The 21,367-nt window shown below is 47.4% G+C and overlaps 1 pseudogene; it reads left to right on the forward strand.

Annotated features, from left to right (window-relative positions):
• The first annotated feature begins 672 nt into the window (after window positions 1-672).
• LOC123598842 overlaps window positions 673-21,367 on the forward strand; it is a 55,170-nt pseudogene continuing 34,475 nt past the window's right edge.

Raw genomic sequence — 21,367 nt, forward strand, 5'->3', positions numbered from 1 at the left:
CCCGGGCACTATGGAGGGGCGATCCTGACCAGACTGTGTCCCAGTCTGCCTTGGAGTGGAAGCCACTTAGTCGGTCCCTACCTAACTCCGCCGAGTCCCCACTTGCCTGGAGGGCAGATTCGAGCCGCAGCTCCTGCGCACTCACGCCTGAAAAAGCCACGGGCGGAGCCCGCCTCTTCGCCCGGAACAGGTCGGAGCCGCGACTCGCTCCCGGAGAGGGCGCGGGAGGTCCCGCAGCCATCCTCCACCTGCTGGGAAACCCGAGCGGTGCCTTCAGCCCCAGTGGCTGCCTAAGCTCCCTCCTCCCCGCCCGCTAGCCTAGCTCAGCTCCGCACGCCCCCCAATTCGCTCCCGCTAGCCCTCCTGAGTCACCTCTTCCGCGCCCCCGCCCCTCTGGAGCTCGCGCCCTTTCAACCCCCTCCCCCCATTCCCTCGTCCCCATCCCCCTTTCCTCCTGCCTTCCCTTCATCCCACAAGCGTTGCTTGGCTCTCTCCGGGGCATTTGGCGAGCTGGAGAGGTGAGAGGGATAGGGATCCTGAGAGCAGGCGCAGGGCGGCTAGTCCGGAGACTCCCGCCTTGGCGAGGCGCTGACAGACCGACTTTCCGCTGCTCTCCGCCCCCCACCCCGCCCCGCCTCTCCCCGCCTCTTCCCGCCTCTCCCCGTAGCCCGCCGGACCCGCACCCAGCCCTTGTCCCCACTCATCCTCCCCGCCCGGCCCCTTCCCCTCGGCGCGCGGCGCGCGGCGGGCTGGAGGCGAACGCTGGCTGAGCCCAGTGCAGTGACCGCCCACCGCTGAGCGGCCTGCGCAGCTCCCTGCCTGTCCGGCCCGCGGCGGCTCGCAGCCCCCGGCAGCAGCCTCGGCAGCTTCGGCCGCGCCTCAAGAGGCGGCTGCAGCGGCTCTGGCGGCGGCCGAGCGACCGAGCCCAGGCTGGGAGACATGATTCGTCGCGTCCCCCGGCTTCTCCTCGGCTGCTTCCTCCCCGAGCTGTGCGCCCGCGTGTGCCGGGCGCAGGAGCGAGCGGGGCACCGGCAGCTGGCGCAGCTGGAGGCGTGGTAGTACTGGCGGAGTGGGGGGAGGGCAACTGCTCCGGGGCCACCTCGGAGAGGCAGGCGAGGGCCCGGGGGTCTCGGACGAGCCACCTACCAGAGCGTCCACGCCGGACTTCTACCGGGGCTACTTCGATGTCATGGGCCAGTGGGACCAGCGGTTCACTCGGGCGACTTCATCTTCTGCTGCGGGACTTGTGACTTCCGGTTCTGCTGTACATTTAAGAAGCGGCGACTGAGCCAGAGCACCTGCACCAACTACGACACTCCGCTGTGGCTCAACACCCGCAAGGCCCCGCGCGCAAGGACGACTCCCCACACCACCCCACGAAGGACAAGACCACCCTGATCCTTTACATCATCTGCGGGTGGGACGTCATGGTGCTTGTCGGCATCTTCACCAAGCTGGGGCTGGAGAAAGCTCACCGGCGGCAAAGGGAGCAAGTGTCCAGGTGGGCTGCAACCCCTCGCCCCTCCCCTCCAGGCGCCGCTCTCCCTCCTCTTCCCTCTCCACCTTTGCCTGCGCAATGGCGCTTCCCCCACCCCCCGTATCTCCGCTGGAGGAGGTCGCCCAGGAAGCCAACTTGGGCTCCCAGCTCGGAGAGGGGGCGCTGGGCTCCGCACAGGTGTGGACTTGAGCGCGTGTGTGTATGTGGGGGTGGTCTCTGCTGTCCTCCTTCACCCTCTCGCCGCCCCCTCCCGCCTAGGATTGAAGCGGATCTGAGACACACACACAGCCCGGAAGCCCACGGCCCCGGAGTCTTGGGTTTTGGCGAAGGGTCGACCCCTCGTATTCCAGTTGCTAGGTTCTAGGTAAACAGGGCAGGCGGGCCCAAAGGGAAGGGCGGGCTGTGTAAGGGAGGGAAGGAGTGTGTGCCGCCTGCAACTCTTAAGGCTCGCGAAGAAGAGGCGAGGGAGGTAGAGAGAGAGAGGGGAGGGCGAGAACAAAAGCCTTGCCTGGAGCGGCCGCCTCTCTCTCCCTGAGCTGCCAGGTCCCTGGAATTGGGACCTTGGTTGCCTTCCTGTCTTTCCTGACCCCTCCCTGCTTTCCGCTGGCGCCACTTCTCCCTGCTGGGGGTCAGGGCCTCCACCTCGCCCCTTGCAGGGTTGGCCCGGACTCCATGGGCGGGAGCCCCCTTAATTCCTCAACTTTCCAGTTTGCTTTATTCATTATGCAAGTCCCAGCGGGAGCGAGTTGCAGCAGATGGGAGAAGGCATTTGGGGATTAATGGAGCAATTTGCCTTTTGCTTTTTTTTTTTTTTTTTTTTTTACGTTTATTTATTATTGTGAGACAGAGACAGAGCATGAGCAGGGGAGGGGCATAGAGAGGGGGAGACACAGAACCCGAGGCAGGTTCCAGGAATCCGAGGCAGGTTCCAGGCTCTGAGCTGTCAGCCCAGAGCCCCCACGCGGGGCTCGAACTCAAAAACCGCGAGATCATGACCTGAGCCCAAGTCGGTTGTTCAACCAACTGAGCCACCCAGGCGCCCCTGCCTTTTGCTTTTTAAAAAAGTGTCTGAATTGATTCGCACGACCCAGTAACTTTGGAGGCAGAGGACGCAGCCACAGGGACGCATCCCCCAGACGCGTCGCAGGCCAGGGTTGGCGTGAGGTCTGGGCAGGCGGGGTTGGCGAGCGACTGGCAGTCTTGGAACAGGTGGATGGCTGGGTGCTAGCTAGCTCGATCTGGCCGAGTGTGGGCAGCGGGGTCGCCATGTGTCCCCCTACCCTCCCTACACACAGACACACACCCTCCCCACACCTCCGGCGGGGGCCCATGTGTGCTCGTGTGGATGCACGAGCTCCGTGCGCCTGCCTAAAAATTCTGAACAAAGAGACCCACCCAAAACAGGCGAAGCAACATTACCACCTCACTAGTCATTATTTTCTACTTATACGCAGAGTATCCGATGATTTTTTTTCCCCCCAGAGGGGAGGGATTTGGGGCAAGAGGTGAAGAAGTTCCTCTTGGTTTGGGTCAGCAGGGAGGTGTGGGTGGATGTTGGGGTCTTGAAGCACAAAAGTTAGCTTCAGGGGATTCTGGATACTCTGACCAACTGAGAGAATAACACGCCGGCCCCGCCCACCTCCTGCACCCTCAACATGCCCTGTCGCCAGCCCTACAGGCCAGTTTCACTTCCCCGCAGTCCCCACCAGTCCCTGTAGCTTCCCAGGGTCTGTGTTAAGGTGAAGGAAGAGTACCGAGGCAGGACTGCGGCAGGGGACGGGTGTCGCCTTGGTAGGGAGAGAGTCCCCCAGGGATAGGTAGGCTCCCTTGCAGATTCGTATTAATTCCTCTGCTGAAGTATATCCCCTGAGCCTTTCTTGCAAACCAGCGTTTCCAGGAGCCCTCCTGGGTGTTTGGGTGGGGGGTGGAGGAGGGTAGGAAAGGTGGGAAGGTTCGAGTGGAGTTAAGGGTGGGCGGCTCCCTTTGGCCTGTCGCGGGGGGGGGGGGGGTTGGGGGGCGGGGGGAGGTGATGTGTGATCTTCAGGCTCTGTGTGATCTGGGTATTCCTGTTGAGACAGCGCTCCACCGCCGACCTCACGGCCCAGGAGGGACTCATGTTCCTGTCCTGCCACCTTGAAGCTCTGTCTGGAGAAAAAGAATCCCCCCAGGGGATGCAGCCACTTTTGCAGGGACCACAAAGGGCTGCTTGGGGGTGGAATCTCCGGGCACCCAGTCCTTTGATAACAGAGCCTGGACACAAGACTCTCCCTGGACACAGTTTGGGAATTCCAGAAGGCGGTGGAAGTACATTCTCTTGAAGAGAAAGGATAGTTGGTATTTTTATTGGCAGTTTCCCCGGTGTGGTTTTTGACCCCAGCTGCTGTTTAGCACCTGGAGTGCTTTAAAAAAACAAAAACAAACAAAAAAAAAACGTGTTGCTAGGGGCCCCGCCCTAGGCAATTTAAATCAGAATCTCTAGGGTTGCTGAGTCTGTATACTTCTGTAAAGCTCTCTAGGCTTTCCTGTGTGTAGCCAGTTACTATTACGGAAAAGGAAGGAACATTTGTGAAGCACAGCACTAGAGGTGTGTGTGTCTGTGTGTGTGTGTACTCGCATGCGTGAGTGTGCAAACGCTCCTTTAGTGTGCATGACTGCCTTAGGAGACAGGTGCTGTCAGTTCCCACTTATAGAAGAGAAAATCATGGCTCAGATTGGATGGCTTCTCCAATGTCACACAGTTAGTTATAAAACTGCAGTCCCCAGCCCCCTGATTTCAACTGTGTTTCCAGTTTGAGTGAGCAATGGGTGGGGGTGGGGGGCTTCCTAGAACACACATTCTTGTGTTCTGTCTGGAAAGGGAAAGATTCCGGGTCAGTAAAGGTCTGGGATGAGCCCCAGAAATCCGCATGTAACAGCCTCCCCGAATTGCTCCTCAAAAGTGGCCTACACATTTAAGGAAGACTGTTCTTGAGTTTGGGACTATTTTACAGTCTTGAAGATGGATGCATTAAATCCAGTGTCACTGTCTTATGTGCATTTGGTTGTGTGTTTTCTGCACGTATTTCTGCTTGCGTATTTGTGGTGCTGGGGGCTGCCCCAAGGACCGTCCAAATGCATGTTGCACTGTGTATGCAGTTAATCATTTCAAGTCCCAGCCACAGGTCAGGGGGTACGTGGGTGGGTATACCCAGCCACCTGAGAGCTTCCGGGTGAAATTAACATCTCGGCCACAGCCTCTTAATTTGTCTTGGGCTGTGTGGGTCACTGAGATGAAGGGTTTATTCTCATTTCATCGGAAAGCACCCCCACGTCACCAACTGCTTCTGGTGACCCATGCACTTGTGGTATCCCAGAAGAGGCCTCCGTGATGTCAGTTTTCAGACCCAGAGTCCTAGGCATGTCGGCTGCTCCTTTCTGGGCCAACTGGGACCTGAAAACAAGAGAAAGTCGCTAATTCCAGGAACTGTGGGGGTCTTCTGAAGAACTTTAGAGACCCTCATTCACCAGCCACAGCAGCCTTACATCCAGCAACTATGTATTGGAACAAGTGACTGCAAACAGTGGCGAGCTGTGGTTACCCATCCACGCAGACATGTTTTGTTTGGTCTGCAAGGTATTGCTATTTATGCATTCTTTTTAAAAAAATTTTTTTAATGTTTATTTATTTTTGAGAGAGAGAGAGCATGAGCAGGAGAGGGGCAGAGAGAAAGAGAGAAGGAGACACAGAATCCAAAACAGGCGGCAGGCTCTGAGCTGTCAGCACAGAGCCCAACACAGGGGGTCAAATCCAGGAATGGTGGGATCATGACCTAGGCGGAAGTCGGATGCCCAACCGACTGAACCACCCAAACGCTCCTATTTATGTATTCTTATTTTTAGTTTCTCTCTCTTTCTCTCTCTCTCTTTTCTTACTGTGAAACATTTTCCACATACAAAAGAAAAAACTTAAAAGAAGGACAGGAATGTCTTCAGGGTTTGTCACTCCCGGTACGACTGCCATTGGGGCCGGCTCATTCTCGGCTGTGGGGGGCTGTTCTGTGCGTTGTAGGGTGTCTGGCAGCCTGCTTCGACTCCCCCCACTAGGCGCCAGTGGCAGCTCCCTTACAACCCAGCTGTGACAGTTAAAAAAAAAAAAGGTCCTCAGTCATAGCCACATGTCATCCGGGGGTAGAATCACCCCCAGTTGCGAGTTACAGATCTAGACCACACAATTACTAGTATTTTGTCATATCTGCTTTAACACACTCTATATTTTCATTTTCTCTCTCCCTTTCTCCCTCCATTTCTTTTTCCTCTGTTTCTTGGTGGAAACATTTGAAAAGAAATCACAGACATGGCACTTCATCCCTAAATCCTTCAGTGTGGTTCGCCTAAGAACAAGGACATTCTCCCACATGACACAATCCCAGGATCACACTCAAGAAGAAGGACAGAAGCTCTGTAATACCATCAAATAGCCAATCATGGTAACATTATCCTGGTCATGCCAGAAATGTCCTCTGGAGCTTGGACTTCCAAACTCAGATCCAGTCAAGGCTCACTGCATCTGGGCTGTAAAATGTCTTCAGTGTCTGTTATATATTGTGTTTTAAAACCAACTTAGAACCAAGGAGATTTCACATAGAAATCCCGATTTCTGGGGCGCCTGGGTGGCGCAGTCGGTTAAGCGTCCGACTTCAGCCAGGTCACGATCTCACGGTCCCTGAGTTCGAGCCCCGCATCAGGCTCTGGGCTGATGGCTCAGAGCCTGGAGCCTGTTTCCGATTCTGTGTCTCCCTCTCTCTCTGCCACTCCCCCGTTCATGCTCTGTCTCTCTCTGTCCCAAAAATAAATAAACGTTGAAAAAAAAATTAAAAAAAAAAAAAATCAACAGTGCCTTAAAAAAAAAAAAAAAAAAAAGAAATCCCGATTTCTGACTTCTCTTGAGAAATTGGTAGAACCGACAACACTGGACGTGCATTTTCACAGGGAAGCTGTTGGTTGCCACCCAGTGGTGACTTCCCTCCTTAGGAAGCTCTCAGGTTCACCTCTGTCTCCACCCCCCACCCAGTTCACTTAGTGCTGGTCCCTGCAGTGCCTGGAGACGCGGTCAGGCCGACCTCAAGTCAGATGGCCAGAGATTCCATCCAGCCTGGCCACTTAAGAGTTGTGTGGCCTTGCGAAAGTGACTCCACCTCTCTTTTAGGTTCTTGTCTGTAAAATGAGACCACGGCGATCCCTACGTCCTAGGCTTGTGTGAGGGTTTCACTGAGACTGGGCTTAGGAGGCCCTTAGAGCAGGACCTCTTTATGGTCACTGCTCCGCAAATTTTACCCCTTTGCCATGACTCTTATTATTGGAATTTTCTACCCCTTACCTGCCAGAGGGGTAAATGTTGTAGTCTGAAACTCGGTTCCTAGCCCTCACTCTGTTATATCTTTTTAGCTATGTGACATTGGTCAAGGCTCCTAACTCCTTCAGACATAAGCAGTGGAGGGTGACAGGTTCAGAATAGGAGAGAAGACCCAGGTATGGCCACATTGAATGCCTTGCAAAGTGTTGGCCTGGGTGATATTAAAGAACTCTTGTCCAGCCTGCTATTTTGCCGCGAGCTTGGGTATAAATTCTCATTTAATTTCAGGCCCTGCCCCAGTGAGGCAGGCGTTAGGACATGTGCCTTTGAAGAGGCACAGATTGCTTTCCATGAGGATGAACAAGGCCCTGGGGAGTGGAGGAGTCAGACTTCCAACCCAGACAGTCTGAGGACAGAGCACAGGTCCTTGACCACTAGGCTGCACGGCCTTTGAGCGGACACGTGCAGGACTTCCGTGCTCTCAGATCACCTAGAAGTGCTTGCAGTTCTGCAAATGGCAACACGGGCCGGGGGGGCCAGATCAAGAAGCCACTGTAAGATCAAGACCAGGAGTGTTTCCTGCATCTGCCCCTGGCAGGGCCAGCACCCTTGGAGGAGGCATTGATGAGAAATGACCTTGGGGGCAGGAATGCCTGTTTGAAGCTCCATACACTTGAGGCCAGTAGGGAACACATGCCATTATTTTGCCCACCTTCAAACAGAATCAGAAATCCAAGTGGCACATTACACAGCACAGTGTCCTGGGTGCTTTTCAAACACACTTCAGAAGAGCTGAAATCCCTTTTAAAGAAGTGGCATCAAGGGATAAATGTCTTCCCCTCTTTTGCCTTTTCTCTCTTCCTCCTGTTTCCCCTTTTACCTGCATGTCTGTGGTTACCCTGTGGCTTTGACCAGCTCCCCAGCTTGGAGAAACCTTTGCAGGCACATCTCCTTGCCCATGGAGTAGTCTCTTTATATTCTTTTTCATGGCAGGTTACTTCTCTTTGGGCAATGGAGTCCTTGCATTTTAGCAGTCACTTCAGTGGGGTATACTTTATACATTAAAAGGCACACATTTTAAGTTTAAGTGTGGTTTGAGGAGCTTTGCCCGTACCTGTGTAACCAGCGCTCCAGAAGGTTACCTCATTCCCACAACCCTTGCGTTCTTGAAAGACTAAAAAATGCTTCTGGTACAACAGGAAATGCTCCAGAATCCTAGTCAAGTGTTTAAATGTCAGGACACAGTTTAGACCTCAGGACTCCTGGAACCTCGGAAGCAAGATGAGGAGGTTCTGAGCTCTGTTTGGGAATGTTGGGGTCTTTTATTTGCTCGCCGTAATTGGAAAATGAAGGAACACCATGTTCTCTTTTTGTTCCTCAAATATATCAAGCTCATTGCTACCTTGGAGCTGTTGTGTTGGCTTGGCTTGAATTCTCCTCCATCAGACCTCACATGCTGGCTCCCTCGCCATTGAGGTCACCGCTCCAATGTCGCCTTCTCCGAGAAGTCATCCCTGACGGATGACCCAGGCTCAGTTACCACTGCCCCCCACCCACCCTCTCCAGCCCATTGCTTGGTGTTCCTTGCTTCATTTCACATGATAGTCTAAAATTAACTTATTAATTTCCTGGTTTGCTACTTGATTATCTGTCTGTTTGCATTACTGTCCACAGTGAGGAGTGCAGGGACACTCCACAAATCTCTTTTGTTGTATCCTCAGTGCCTGGAACAGTATCTGGCACAGAGGAATTCTGGTTTCTGACATCCCAGTTTACAAAAGAAAGTACCTCCTCTTTTATTCATTCATTCATTCATTCATTCATTCATTCATTCATTCACCCATTCACCTATTCATTTAATAGGTATTTATGGAGCACCTATGGCATACCTAGCACTGTTTTGAGAGCTAGAAGAGAATAGTGACAGTGCAGACACAATCCCTGCGCTCAAAGAACTAACAGTCAAATGGCCCACGACAAGTAACACACAAGTACATATAGAAGGAAATTGACACTAAATTGAACCTTATGAAATTGCCAATATTCAATCATCCTTGACCGCACAAATGGCAATGTCTGAACCTAATTGTTCTGAACTGGGACAAGGGATATCAAGGAAAATTCTAGTTTCTTTAGTAAGGTATCTGTATTAGTTAGGGTTCCCCAGAGAAAGAGGACTATATTTATATATACATATATACAGTTGAAGGCTGTCAGACAGGAAAATTCCCCTTTACTCAGGAGAGGGTCGGCATTTTGGTCTGTGCATGCTTTCAACTGATTAGACGAGGCCCACCTGAATGATGGAGGGCAATCTACTCAGTCTGTTGAATGTCAATGGTCATTTCATCCAAACACACATTCTCAGATGCATCCAGAATGACCTTTGACCAAATATTTGGGCACCCTGTGGCCCAGTCAAGTGGACACTTAAAAGTTACCATTATAGTTCTTTTAGGAACTTAGTATTCAGGGTGTGTCCTTTGGAGCAGCCTCATTTTCATGACCAGGGAGCTTGAGTGGAAGAATGTTATGCCATGCCTCAGACTTACTGAATTAGAATCTGCATTTTATCAAGGCCCCTAGGTAGCATGAATGCACATCGTTTGAGAAGCACTCAAACTATGTGCTACAAATAGATGGCAAATCCTTGGGAGTTTGCTTGGTTTATAGCACATAGTTGGTGATTTCCATTGTGTTATTTATGAAGCTTTTTGGACATGTATTTTCACATGTTTTTTAGTATGTACCCCAATCCATACACATCTGTTATACTAATAAGTATGTGCATGTACCAGTGAACAGTTATTAGGTACATTATAAAGCATACATTAAAACAAATTTTAAACTGAGCTGAAGGTGCAGTAAATATTATTGTAAAATTTGTTGGTAAGCACGATGACATCGTACAATCATTAGCTAATGTCAAAGCATGATGTATGTTGAGGATGAAACTTAGCATTAATAAACAGTCCATATTTTGGATATTTTTCATGAGAGTTTTGATTATTCTTGGCTGGCTTTGATGTGAATAGAACATCATTGTTTTTAACCTTGTGACAAGCTAGCTGTTCAAGAGATGGGGAGAGTCAACACAATTGTGTTCTTGTGCTTCCTCTATCAGTATTTTCTTGAGTCTGTAGTTTTGTTATGGCAGGGGTGGGGGTAGTGGTTTAAGCCATGTGCCTGCTTAGTGATGGTTAGCCTCACTAACCCTAGATAATGAATCTGCATATCTCCTTTAGGGGGGCACATAGCTGTAATATGGGCAACATACCCCACCGATGGTGCCACTGCCAGTCATCGTTCTTGGTCTGAGCTTCCTGATTGTCACTGTCTGACGCAGGCATTTCAAGTGAGGGTGCCAGCATCCATACATATATTGCGTTGATTCCCCACTTTGACGACTAAAGACCATACGCAGGAGTTCTCGGATTTCCTGTCCCTATGCCGAATCATTTTATGTGGTCTGTAGAGTGAGTGGACTCTACTCTGAAGACTGCTTTTCCAGGATATGGAGGCCTCTTAAGAACTCTCATCTCCATTGCATGCCCTGGGAAGGGCTGCCTTGGGGAAAAGCATCCTTGGCTTTTCAGGAATTTCAGCACTCTGGAGAAGCCCAGGGGATCTGCAGATAGTAGTGCTGACCAAGTTCATGGTAGCTGTCCTGATAACTTACTATGCAAACCTCTTGAAAGCCTGAATAACATGGAATTATGGAGCGGGGGGACTCCTTAGAGAAACTGGTGAAAGCTATGGCTTCTTGCTTGAGAAAAATGCACAAACAAAATTTCCACTCAACTCCCGAGGGGTCCAGGGACCCCCTGAAACTCATGATGAAGAACCTGTTTAGAAGTGAAAAAGGCAAATCAGGTTTGGAGGGCCTGCTTTACCTCAAACATTCCCTTTCCTGCAGCCTCCTTGAGTTTCAGACTCTGCTTACAGCACAGAGTGAGGAAGGAGGCTGAACTCCGATTTTAGAGACACTCAGTTTTGTATGTCAGTCCCTGCATTGATGCGCCAGGTGAACTTGAACAGTTTTTTAGCTCCATAAAATGGGTAGGTTTTCCTCACCTTAAATGCTCCCTTCCTTATTGGCTATCCTCCAGCTTCATTGGCCTTTTGGCTTATACCTCAAATATCTGAACTCTTTCCTGCCCCAGGGCCTTTGTACTTGCTGTTCCCTCTGCCGGGAAGGTTCTTTCCATGATCTTTACATGACTTACTCCTTACCGTTCAGGGCTCAGCTCAAATGTCAACTCCTCAGGAAAGCTTTTCCTGATCACCTTGTGTGTGTGTGTGTCTCTCAGTTTATTTAGAATTTTAGAAAAGTGTACAATTCATTGATTTTTGGCATATTCACAAAGTTGAGCAACTATCACTACTATCTGATTCCAGAACATTTTTATGGTTGAAAGTCTGTATACATTCCAGAGCCACTCCCCAGTCCTCCCTGTCTCCAGCCCCTGGCCACCACTGGTCTACATTGTATCTCTATGGATTAGCCTATTCTGAACACTCAATGGAAATAGAATCACATACCCCGTGGCTTTTTGGGTCCTTTGCAGGAGCCTCAAGTTTCCAGGTTCCATCCATGTTGTAGCAGGTATCAATGCTTCCTTCCTTATCATGGCCAAATCATACTCCACTGCATATCGCACATTCTGTGTGTCCATTCATTAGCTGATTTGGGTTGTTTCCACTTTTGGGCTGTTGCAAATAAGGCTGCTATGTGCCGGTGTCGCTTGATCATGTTACACTTTTTCAAATTTATTTAATATGCATATATTTTTTATCCTGTCCCCTAGAACAGGATAGACAAGCTCCAGGAAGACAGTGATCTTGTGCATCTTGCACACTGGCTGTGTTCCCAGAGCTTTGACTAGTGCCTGGCACATAGTAGGCAATGAATGTTTGTTGAGTGAATGAATGAATGATTGGGAGCTGTTGTTATTCTCCTGTGTCTTGGCACACTCCTCTAATTCTTGCAGGACTCTTGCTGTGTTACCTGTATTTCACATCTGACACTTCTCACCAGCTGTGGTTTTTGGGCCATTGTCTCATTGCCCCCTGAGCAACCACTCAGTCCCCAAGCTTGGGGCTTCTGTGAGCCTAGCACAGGCTCAGACTTGAACGTGCACTTGAAAACACAGGTAGCTAACTCTGGAGTTTCTGAATCAGTAGGTCTGGGTGCATGTGAAAATATGCCTTTTAACATGCTCCCAGGTGATGCTATTGCCGTTGGTTGGGAGACATTATTTGAGAATTGGTGCTATTGGGGGGGTAAATTGCAGCAGGCAGGGTGGCCTCACTCAGACAGCTCCCCTTCCTTCTCTGTCTCCCTTGATGTGGACTCAGAGGGTTCTAGTTTGTTAAGAGCATCTGGATGTATCCTAAACCATGGCAGTATCACTTGTGAGTGTGTACCCTGAGAAGCTCTCCCTGGTCCAAGAGGAGGCATGGATGAGGACGCCTATTGCTGTGTTGTGTTCAGAGGCAGGGAGGCGGTGACCATCTAGGTGTCCATAATTGGGGAACTGGATAAGCAGGGCTGATATTCTTCCACTTCACCATGAAACCACTGGGTAAAGGAGATTCACACTTAGAACTTTGGCTAGCTCTCATGTCGTGCAAAGAGGAAGAAACAGAATGAGGTTTGTGGTCAAAACACTACTCGTGTCAAAGATACACACTATACAATTATACCTACAATAGTATGTATCATTCAAGGATAATCCTGTCTCGGTAAAGACATGGTGGAGCGTAGGTGAAGGGAAAGAAATGGGGTGGTGAGGTCTGACCTTAGATGTGATATCTGCTTGACACTTACCTGTGTTCTGCTCTCTGTGCAAACACCGAGCTGCTTTACTAAGGTTACATCTAATTGTGAAGGTCACTGTTCTGGGTGAATTGTGTACCCCTGCCCCATAACAAAAATTTTTTTGAAGTCCTGGTCTTTTTTAGTGATCCTCAGAAAGTGGTCCTCAGAATGTGACGTTGTTTAGAAATAGGATTTTGCGGATGTAATGACTTGAGATGAGGTTATCCTGGAGGAGGGTGCACCCCTAACCCAGTATGACTCGTGTCCTTAAAAGCAGGTCTTCATGGGAAGACAGAGCCTCCAGGAGACACATCAGGTGAAGATGGGGGAAGAGCCTGGGGTGAGGCAGCTGCGAGCTAGCAAATGCCAGAGATTTCCACCAGAAATCCACCAGAAGCCAGGAAGAGGGAAGGGAGGAGTCCCCTAACGTCTTGGTTTTGGACTTCTGGCCTCCGGAACTGTGAGACAGTGCATTTCCATGGTTTGAAGCCACTTAGCTTGGGGTACTTTGTTACAGCAGCTGGGAGAAACTAATACAGTCACTTAACACCTCTCAACTTATTTTCTTGTCAAATAATAGTAAAAAGAATATTGACCCTTGGATGAATGTCAAGGAGATGAAACATGATGATAAAACACAGTTGGTGACTCAGGTTGTAACCTTGCCCTCCATCCCAGCTACTGATTAAGAGGGGCACCAACCTGGGGGGGCGGGGCGTGTGTGGATGGATCATGCCAAATCCTTCCTAACTACAGGAGACCCAATGCACTCAGTGTACAGAGCTGTGAAAACAGACTCTTGTTCAAAGCCCTGTACAACTGGCTGTGTGACTTTGAGCAGGTTAATTCACCTCTCTGAGCCTTGGTCTGCTCATCTGCAAAGAAGGAGTAATAAACCTCATAAAGTGTTTGTAAGCTACTTAGTTGAATTAAGGCTTGTAACGTGATCGGCATGGTGCCCCGCTTATGGTAAGCACTCCATGAATGTTATTTGTGGTTAATGGTGGGCCATTGCTGTACATGGAGTGTCGTATCGGGCGTTAGCTATGAGGGGGGACTGAGTTTATGGGGTGCAGACACATTACGTATATTTGTCATTAAATCTTCTCCACAGCTCTGCAGGGTGGGTGATACTGCTAATTACACATCTATTGTGAGGAACGTGTGGACTGTTTTGCATGAAGTCCTTATGTAATCTGTAATTGCAGTGATCTTTGGTAACTTCCTGCTGTCTTTTTCTCCCTCCCACCTCTAACGAGCATGCAACTCCGTGGAGTAAGGGGCCTTGTCCTCATAAGCACAGTGCTCAGAACACAACAGGTGCCAGTCATTGTGTTTGGAATGAACAGATTTAAATTCTTTCTCCTTTCAGGGCTCTTGCAGATGTCATGAGGCCACAGGGCCACTGCAACACTGACCCCATGGAGAGGGACCTCAACACTGTGGTTCATGTCCAGCATTATGAAAACATGGATACCAGAACTCCCATAAATAATCTTCGTAAGTATAGCAGTGCAGTCCGTTTCCAGCCCCACTTGGTGACCCAGGCAGTGGTCACGTGTCCAGATTTCATGGGGTGTGTTTGGGTTCATTAAGAGCTTTTCTGTTTGTTGACTAGTTAGAAGTTTTCTTTCATCTCTCCGGGATGTTTGGCATCATCAGATTTCACTTGGTTGGTGTCTCTGTTAAAGATTGATCCATGGGGCGCCTGGGTGGCGCAGTCGGTTAAGCGTCCGACTTCAGCCAGGTCACGATCTCGCGGTCCGTGAGTTCGAGCCCCGCGTCAGTCTCTGGGCTGATGGCTCAGAGCCTGGAGCCTGTTTCCGATTCTGTGTCTCCCTCTCTCTCTGCCCCTCCCCCGTTCATGCTCTGTCTCTCTCTGTCCCAAAAATAAAATAAACGTTGAAAAAAAAAATTAAAGATTGATCCATTTGGTTGGCTTCTTATGGTTGGTTCTTCTGTTAACTAATGGCCCTCTTGGTTGGTTCATCATGGGTACTTAGTTAACTAATGGGTTACTTGGTTGTTTCATTTTACATAGTTAATCTGGCAATAACCCATTTTGTTGGTTCATCTTGATCGGGAAATCGGTTAACCAACAGTCCATTTGCTATTGTCTGCTTCCTGAGGTGGACCAGTTATGACCTTTAATCTTCATGCTGTTGTCAATGAACAGATAGTAGTTCAGAAGAATTTGATCTCTTTTTCATAAAAATAGAGTTTCATAAAAATAATCCCAAACTACTCTGTGTGAGTATGCACGCATGCACATACACATGCGTTTGTGTGTGGGGTGTTGAATTGTGGTTATGATGGTTTGGGGTGCTTATTCCTTGCTATTATGTTTTCAGGTTACCCCCACATTAAAGTAATGTGGAGGGCTTCATTTAAAATAACACAAGCCAGACAGTTTAAAGGATGCATTTAGTTGTGGCTGGAGGTTCTTAAAAACATGGCACATTTTATAATCTGGGTGGCCTTTGCTGAAGCCCCATTACAAGAGCTGCATTGGTATCTTATTTGCTGAATCATCGTTTTGGACTGTTTGGCTGCAAATTTTTATGCTTGCTGGGTAGAGGAATAAATCGGCGGTATTAGACACAGGTGATGTGGATTCTCCGATTCTGCACTGTGATAATTTTTCATAGCCTTGGAAATGTTGCCACATATTTATCAAGTCAATGTTTACATGGTTTGGAAATGGGCTACTAAATAGAATGTCCTAGGTTTCATTGTATTCAGTGATTTGGCATTATTTAATTATGAATAGGGCCATAGAACGGCATGAGGAACGGCCACATCTTAGAGCAAAATACGTCAGCATTTGGAAGTTTTATGACCAAATCTCACAGCCCTGAAAGATACAGTAAACTGCACCAACTCAGAAATGGCAATCACTGAGTCCCGTTCTGGCTCTGATAGAAGTGAGCACATTCCCTTTCAGATGTCACTGGGAAGTAAGCAGAACCTAGTTGTATGTGGGTCCCGGACGTCACACATGAGAGAATATGATTGTGAAATAGACAAAGGTGAAATGGTGTGGAGTCTGTGGCTATCCAAGGGGACTGTTAACAAGTTTCTCATGTGAAGTTATAAGCTTTAAGATGGTTTTTGAATCAACACTGAAAGGAAATAACAAACTCATTGAACTCATTTTTAATCAGGCCAAAGGGCAAGGCACATTAATGAATCTTGTTTAAGTAAAGGACTTCTGTTTAACGTTGTACTGAAAACAAATTACTGCTCAGAGATGAGTGTCTAGGCACTGAGGAATTCAGAAGTCTCTTGTGACAGACTAACTTGATTTATTTATGATTCTTGCTTTTGGTCTATGTCTGAGTCTCAGTAATCAGATATTTATACCAATTAAAAAATGTCTTGTAATATTCTACTGGGTAGATGTATGCCAGAGCATTGCTGGTGGACTACAGAAGAGAATGCCAAGTGTACGCAAACATTTACTGCATTCTTACAAGATGTTAATTTCCTACACTGCTGCTGGGTTAATCCAGTTCTTATCTCCTAGAATTTTGGGGAAGATCTGGAAAGATAAGAAGCATATAGCTCTTCCACCGATTTACATTAATCAGTTTAATTGTATTCAAAAACTTTTAAAATTAATTTATTTATTTTTGAGAGAGAGACAGAGTGAGCAGGGAAGGGGCAGAGAGAGAGAGAATCCCAAGCAGGCTTCACACCGTCAGTACAGAGCCTGATGGGGAGCTTGAACTCACAAACTGTGAGATCATGACCTGAACTGAAACCAATAGTCAGATGCTTAACCAATTGAGCTACTGTGGAGCCTCTTAATCAATTTAATTTTTACAATTAATTCAGTAGTTGGTAGTAAAGATAGGCTTCCTTGGAGTGATTTTATCTTTTTATTGATTCACAAGTGCTATTTACATATTGTAGACACGGGGAAAATTTACATGTTCAGAAGAGGGAATGATTTTGGGAGTTCATTGAGAGGATAGGCCTAAATGACTGATATTTGTCAATTATTAGGGGTTCAAGAGGCCAGGCAGTCACCAGAGCCCATTTTGACCATAGAGAACTAGGAGAGAAGGAATTCATTCCAACTGAGAAGTTAGACCAGCTCTTGGTGCCAGAATTAGAGCGCACCTATTGAATTGAACTCTTCTCTGGACACTGTGAGCAACAAAGATTTACCATTACCAAAAATGGAAAGAAAGATGTATCCATTTGTGATATACCAAGAGGGGGCACATCATGCCATTGTTGCGGTATTCTTCACTAAACATTCAAGTTATCAGATCTGACTGGGAATTCGATAACCCAGACTTGAATGTCATTTTCATCTCTATTCAGTGACCCATTCAACATAGCTTTCAGAGGATACTCATCTCCATCTATTTCTCTTTCCTCATCGTTTTTTTTAGTATTTATTTTTGAGAGAGACAGAGTGCGAGTGAGGGAGGGGCAAAGAGAGAGGGAGATACAGAATCTGAAGCAGGCTGCAGGTTCTGAGCTGTCAGCACAGAGCCTGACGCGGGGCTCAAACCCACGAACCATGAACCTGAGCTGAAGTCAGACACTTAACTGACTGAGCCACCCAGGCGCCCCTCTTTTCTCATCTTAATACTAATGCTAGACTCCTTCCTAATCTTTCCATTATGCCTTAATCAAGCTAAGAGAATCAAAAGTCTGCAGAAATCGGGATATTTGGAAGGAAGGAAGTGGAGGACTAAGGTAAAGGCAAATTGGGGTGGGGGGGTGGAGAAAGCTTCATTGTGGGGAAATGTGGTCAACTTCCCTTTATAAATTTCCTAGGGTTGATTTTTCCTGTGATATGCAAGACTGGCCTTTTTATCTGAAGGTGAATTTTTCTTCAGCTGATAGTGTTCATGTTCTTTCCAGGCATTCAGTGATATTGCCTAAAAATATTTAGTCTGATAATCAAAAGGGCCTCGACCTCTATCAAAGAGGTGGGGGAGGGGCAGAGAGAGAGGGAGACAGAATCTGAAGCAGGCTCCAGTGAGCTGTCCACGCAGAGGCCGACGCGGGGCTCACTCTCACGGACTGCAAGATCATCTTCTGAGCTGAAGTCGGACGCCCAACTGACTGAGCCACCCAGGCACCCCTAAACAGCACACTTTTTAAAAAATATATATAATTTTAATTTTATATTTACAGAGAAGTTGCAGAGGTAATACCCAGAGTTGTATATACTCCTCACCCATACTTCCCCCTAATGTTAACATCTTTCATTACTGTGGTATACCTGTCAAAACTAAGACATCAACATTAGTACATTATTTTTAGCTAAACTGTGGATAGTGTTTGGATTTCACTAGTTCCCTTTCTTAAGTCCCTTTTCTGTTCCAGGATCCACTCCAGCATACTACATTGCATTTCGTACAGGCAGCTTGATAGTAGAATTTTGGCTGTGAGGTCTTGTTTAGTGATGTGGTAAAGACTGAAACGACACCAAATAAGTCAGCGGCAATTACAGAGCCTTTATAGCCACGGTATAAAAAGTGTCTCCCAGGGTCTATAAAAGCATCCACATAAAATTATTCACCTGGTCAGTGTTGGAATAGAATCAGTTCATGTTTTGACTATGCTCTCATATAGGCTCATGGGACAGAGTCCCCCTGAGTGTTCTACCCAAACATGCAACCCCTCTTTTGAATTGGGTTGATGTTACAATGTTACTTAGCAGGTGAGATCTCACACCAAACTGAGGAGAAATACTAGCTTGATATTTCCTGACACAGAAACCATCTGAAAGACCAGGCTCCCGTTCCAGCCTCAGCTCTCCCCTGACCACTCCTCTGCTCACCTCCAGAACCATTTCCCAGTGGGTTTACAAAGAACCAGATGAAAAGCAGATTCATGATTTAGCTTCTGAGATGTTGTGCGCCTTATATCTAGGGCCAGATGGATTTCCATTCATTTCCCATATTTACCAAGACACCCAAATGTCCTATACTTGACTTTTGGAGACACTGGCAGGGATATTGCCAAATATCTTTTAAAAATTGGGGGAATTTCCTAATCAGGGGAGGTGTATAAGAGTAAAAAAAATATGTAAGATAGTGAAATATTAACAGTAACTTATATAGGCAGTATTCTAACCCCTCCCTCCACATTGAATGTTCAAAACCTTATTAGGTTGGTACTGTTATTTCCACCATCATAGAGGTGGGGAAACTGGAGCTCAGAGAGGTTAAATGACTTATCCAAAGTTCATACAGCTACTAAATGGTGGAGCTGGGATTTAAACCAGGCCAATCAGACCCCAAGGTCTATGTTTTAACCACTATACTACGTGACCTCTCCTTTGGGTACAGGTGTTTGCAGAAGGGGGAAGTCTCCCCCCCTAGGAGTTGTGGGTACAGGTGTTTGCAGAAGGGGGAAGTCTTCCCCCCTAGGAGTTGAAGTGGTTGAAGGATATGTGAAGTGAACCAAAAGATCCATTGGCATTGTAGGAAAGAGCTATTTCCAAAACACATTCCAGTGTAGGTCTTGTGATGAGTCCTTCTTTAGGAGGAACAGGAACTAACATTTATTGAGCACTTGCTGTGTGCCAGGCATTGTGTTAAAGCTCTGGACGCATTAGCTCATTTTGTACTGAAAACAACCCTCGAACAGCCTTGCTCATCTCTGCCCCAAGGATCTTTGCACTTGCTGTGCTCCCTACCTACAGAATCCTGCTCCCAGACCTCTACCCTTTTACATCGTATGCACAAAGCTGCCTCATTGGAGAGGACTTCCTTGTCTCCCTTGGGCCCCCAAGTTATCTACTGTTCCTCTTTCCCCCATGATTTTCTTCATGACTTTTGTTCTTTCTGAAATTGTCTTCCTCCTTATTTATGCCTCTTCCACTACAATGTAAACTTCATGAGAGCACATACTTTGTATTGTCACAGCGGCATCCCATACCGTGGGAACCGGGCTGGCTCATGGCAGCAGCCCCATCCATTTCTGTCCAGTGAATGAAAAAGACTATGGAAGGGGTATCATTATTCCTGTCTCATGGAGGAGAAAACAGATTCATAGAAACTAAGGAACTCACCTAACATGATGACTGAGATTTACTTTAAAAATTGCCAGGAAAATATAAAATTGTGGGGGCAGGTGAAACAGAAGGGGGGAAATATCATTGCATACTACTACTAACAAATATTTTTATTATTATTATTTGGTGGGCAAATACATGGGAGTCCATTCTATCTTTGTGTGTATTTGAAGATATCCACAATAAAATTAATAGCGAAAAAACTTTTCCACGGTGTCATAGTTAATAGATAGCAGAACAAGGATTTGTCCCCAGGTCTGTCTGACTACATAGCCTGAACTTCATTGGATACACATGGGGTATCTTCTGGTGAATATCCAGGCTCAGGAAGGGTAGGAATCAGGGCTACCTTCAGGACTTTAGTAGGTGGAGTGAGTAAAGCATCAGTTTTGTCTTTAATGCACTTAACTGCTGTGTCTTTTAGTTCATATTCTGCAGGGAGAGAAAATATGATGAGCTTTTGACCAGCCAGTGGTCTGGCTTCCCCTGGATCAGCTGTCTGACCCTGGTTCAGTCAGTTGAGTCAGGTGGAGAGTATCTCAGCCTCTCTCGTGGCTGTGGTGGAGCCGGTTCTCCAAGAAGGCCAGGCTTGAGAAGTGGGGTGGAGATTGCTGATTTAAGCTTTGTTGGGGAGGGGGCAGGGGTTGTGTTTGTTTTATTCACCCCTGTATCTCCAGTGAAATGACGCAGTGTTCAATAGGTGTTTGTTGAATGAACGAACACCTACATGGGTGAATGAATCTCTAGCCAATGGAACCCGTTAGCAGGACCCTTAGGATTTTGACTTTTGAGGGAACATGGCCAATTCCAACTCTTGTGAGGCTCGCTTTTGAACGAAGCCATAGCTACCAACACTCTTGTTTCTGAAATGTGAGCATTATTTTCCCCATTCGGGCAGACTAAAATTGTTCCATCTGAAGATCTATGACTGTTATGGTTTTGGCACATGGGTCAGAAGTGATGACGTTAGTAAGAGTTAGGGGTTGGATCTATAGTGGATTACCAAACACATTTATAGGTTCAGTGCAATGGCTTGAATCACTTTTGTATGCTTTTAAATCAAAAGTTCTGTTTTTCTCTTAAACTATTCAGTGTTATGGAAGGGTCTCTCACATGTGGTTGATGCCCACTAAATATGTCCAGTATGTCTTTGAGATAGTGCAGTGAGGCAGTGGGGCATAGGGACTTGGGAGGTAGATATAACTGGGTATCTGCTTTGTCACCTATTGGGTATGTAATCTTGGGAAAATTAATTTCATTTTCTGAACCTCAGTTTCCCATTCTATAAAAGGAGCAAAATACAAGACTGTTTGGGAGGATTAAATATATTAACACATATAGTGAACCTAGCATAGTGGCCGGTAACCTAAATGTTGGCCGTTACTCTTATCATTTGTGGAATGAGTGAACATTCATGCTAATGTGGTCCATTAATGAGGGGGCAATGATACACAACACACAAATTCATTGTGCAGTTGATATTTCAAGTGAAAATGTTTGCCCTCTGTGTGTGTCAGTTGGTGACACAGTCTGTGTGTGTGTGTGTGTGTGTGTGTGTGTGTGTGTGTTACTACTAACGTGTTTGATGCCAATGAGAACTAAAGGATCTGTCAATTTCTTCCCAAGGAAATAGTTCTGGTGGAGAAGCTGTCCTATTCTTAACCATTTGTT

This window comes from Leopardus geoffroyi, chromosome C1, assembly GCF_018350155.1.
Source record: "Leopardus geoffroyi isolate Oge1 chromosome C1, O.geoffroyi_Oge1_pat1.0, whole genome shotgun sequence".
Classification (NCBI taxonomy): Eukaryota; Metazoa; Chordata; class Mammalia; order Carnivora; family Felidae; genus Leopardus; species Leopardus geoffroyi.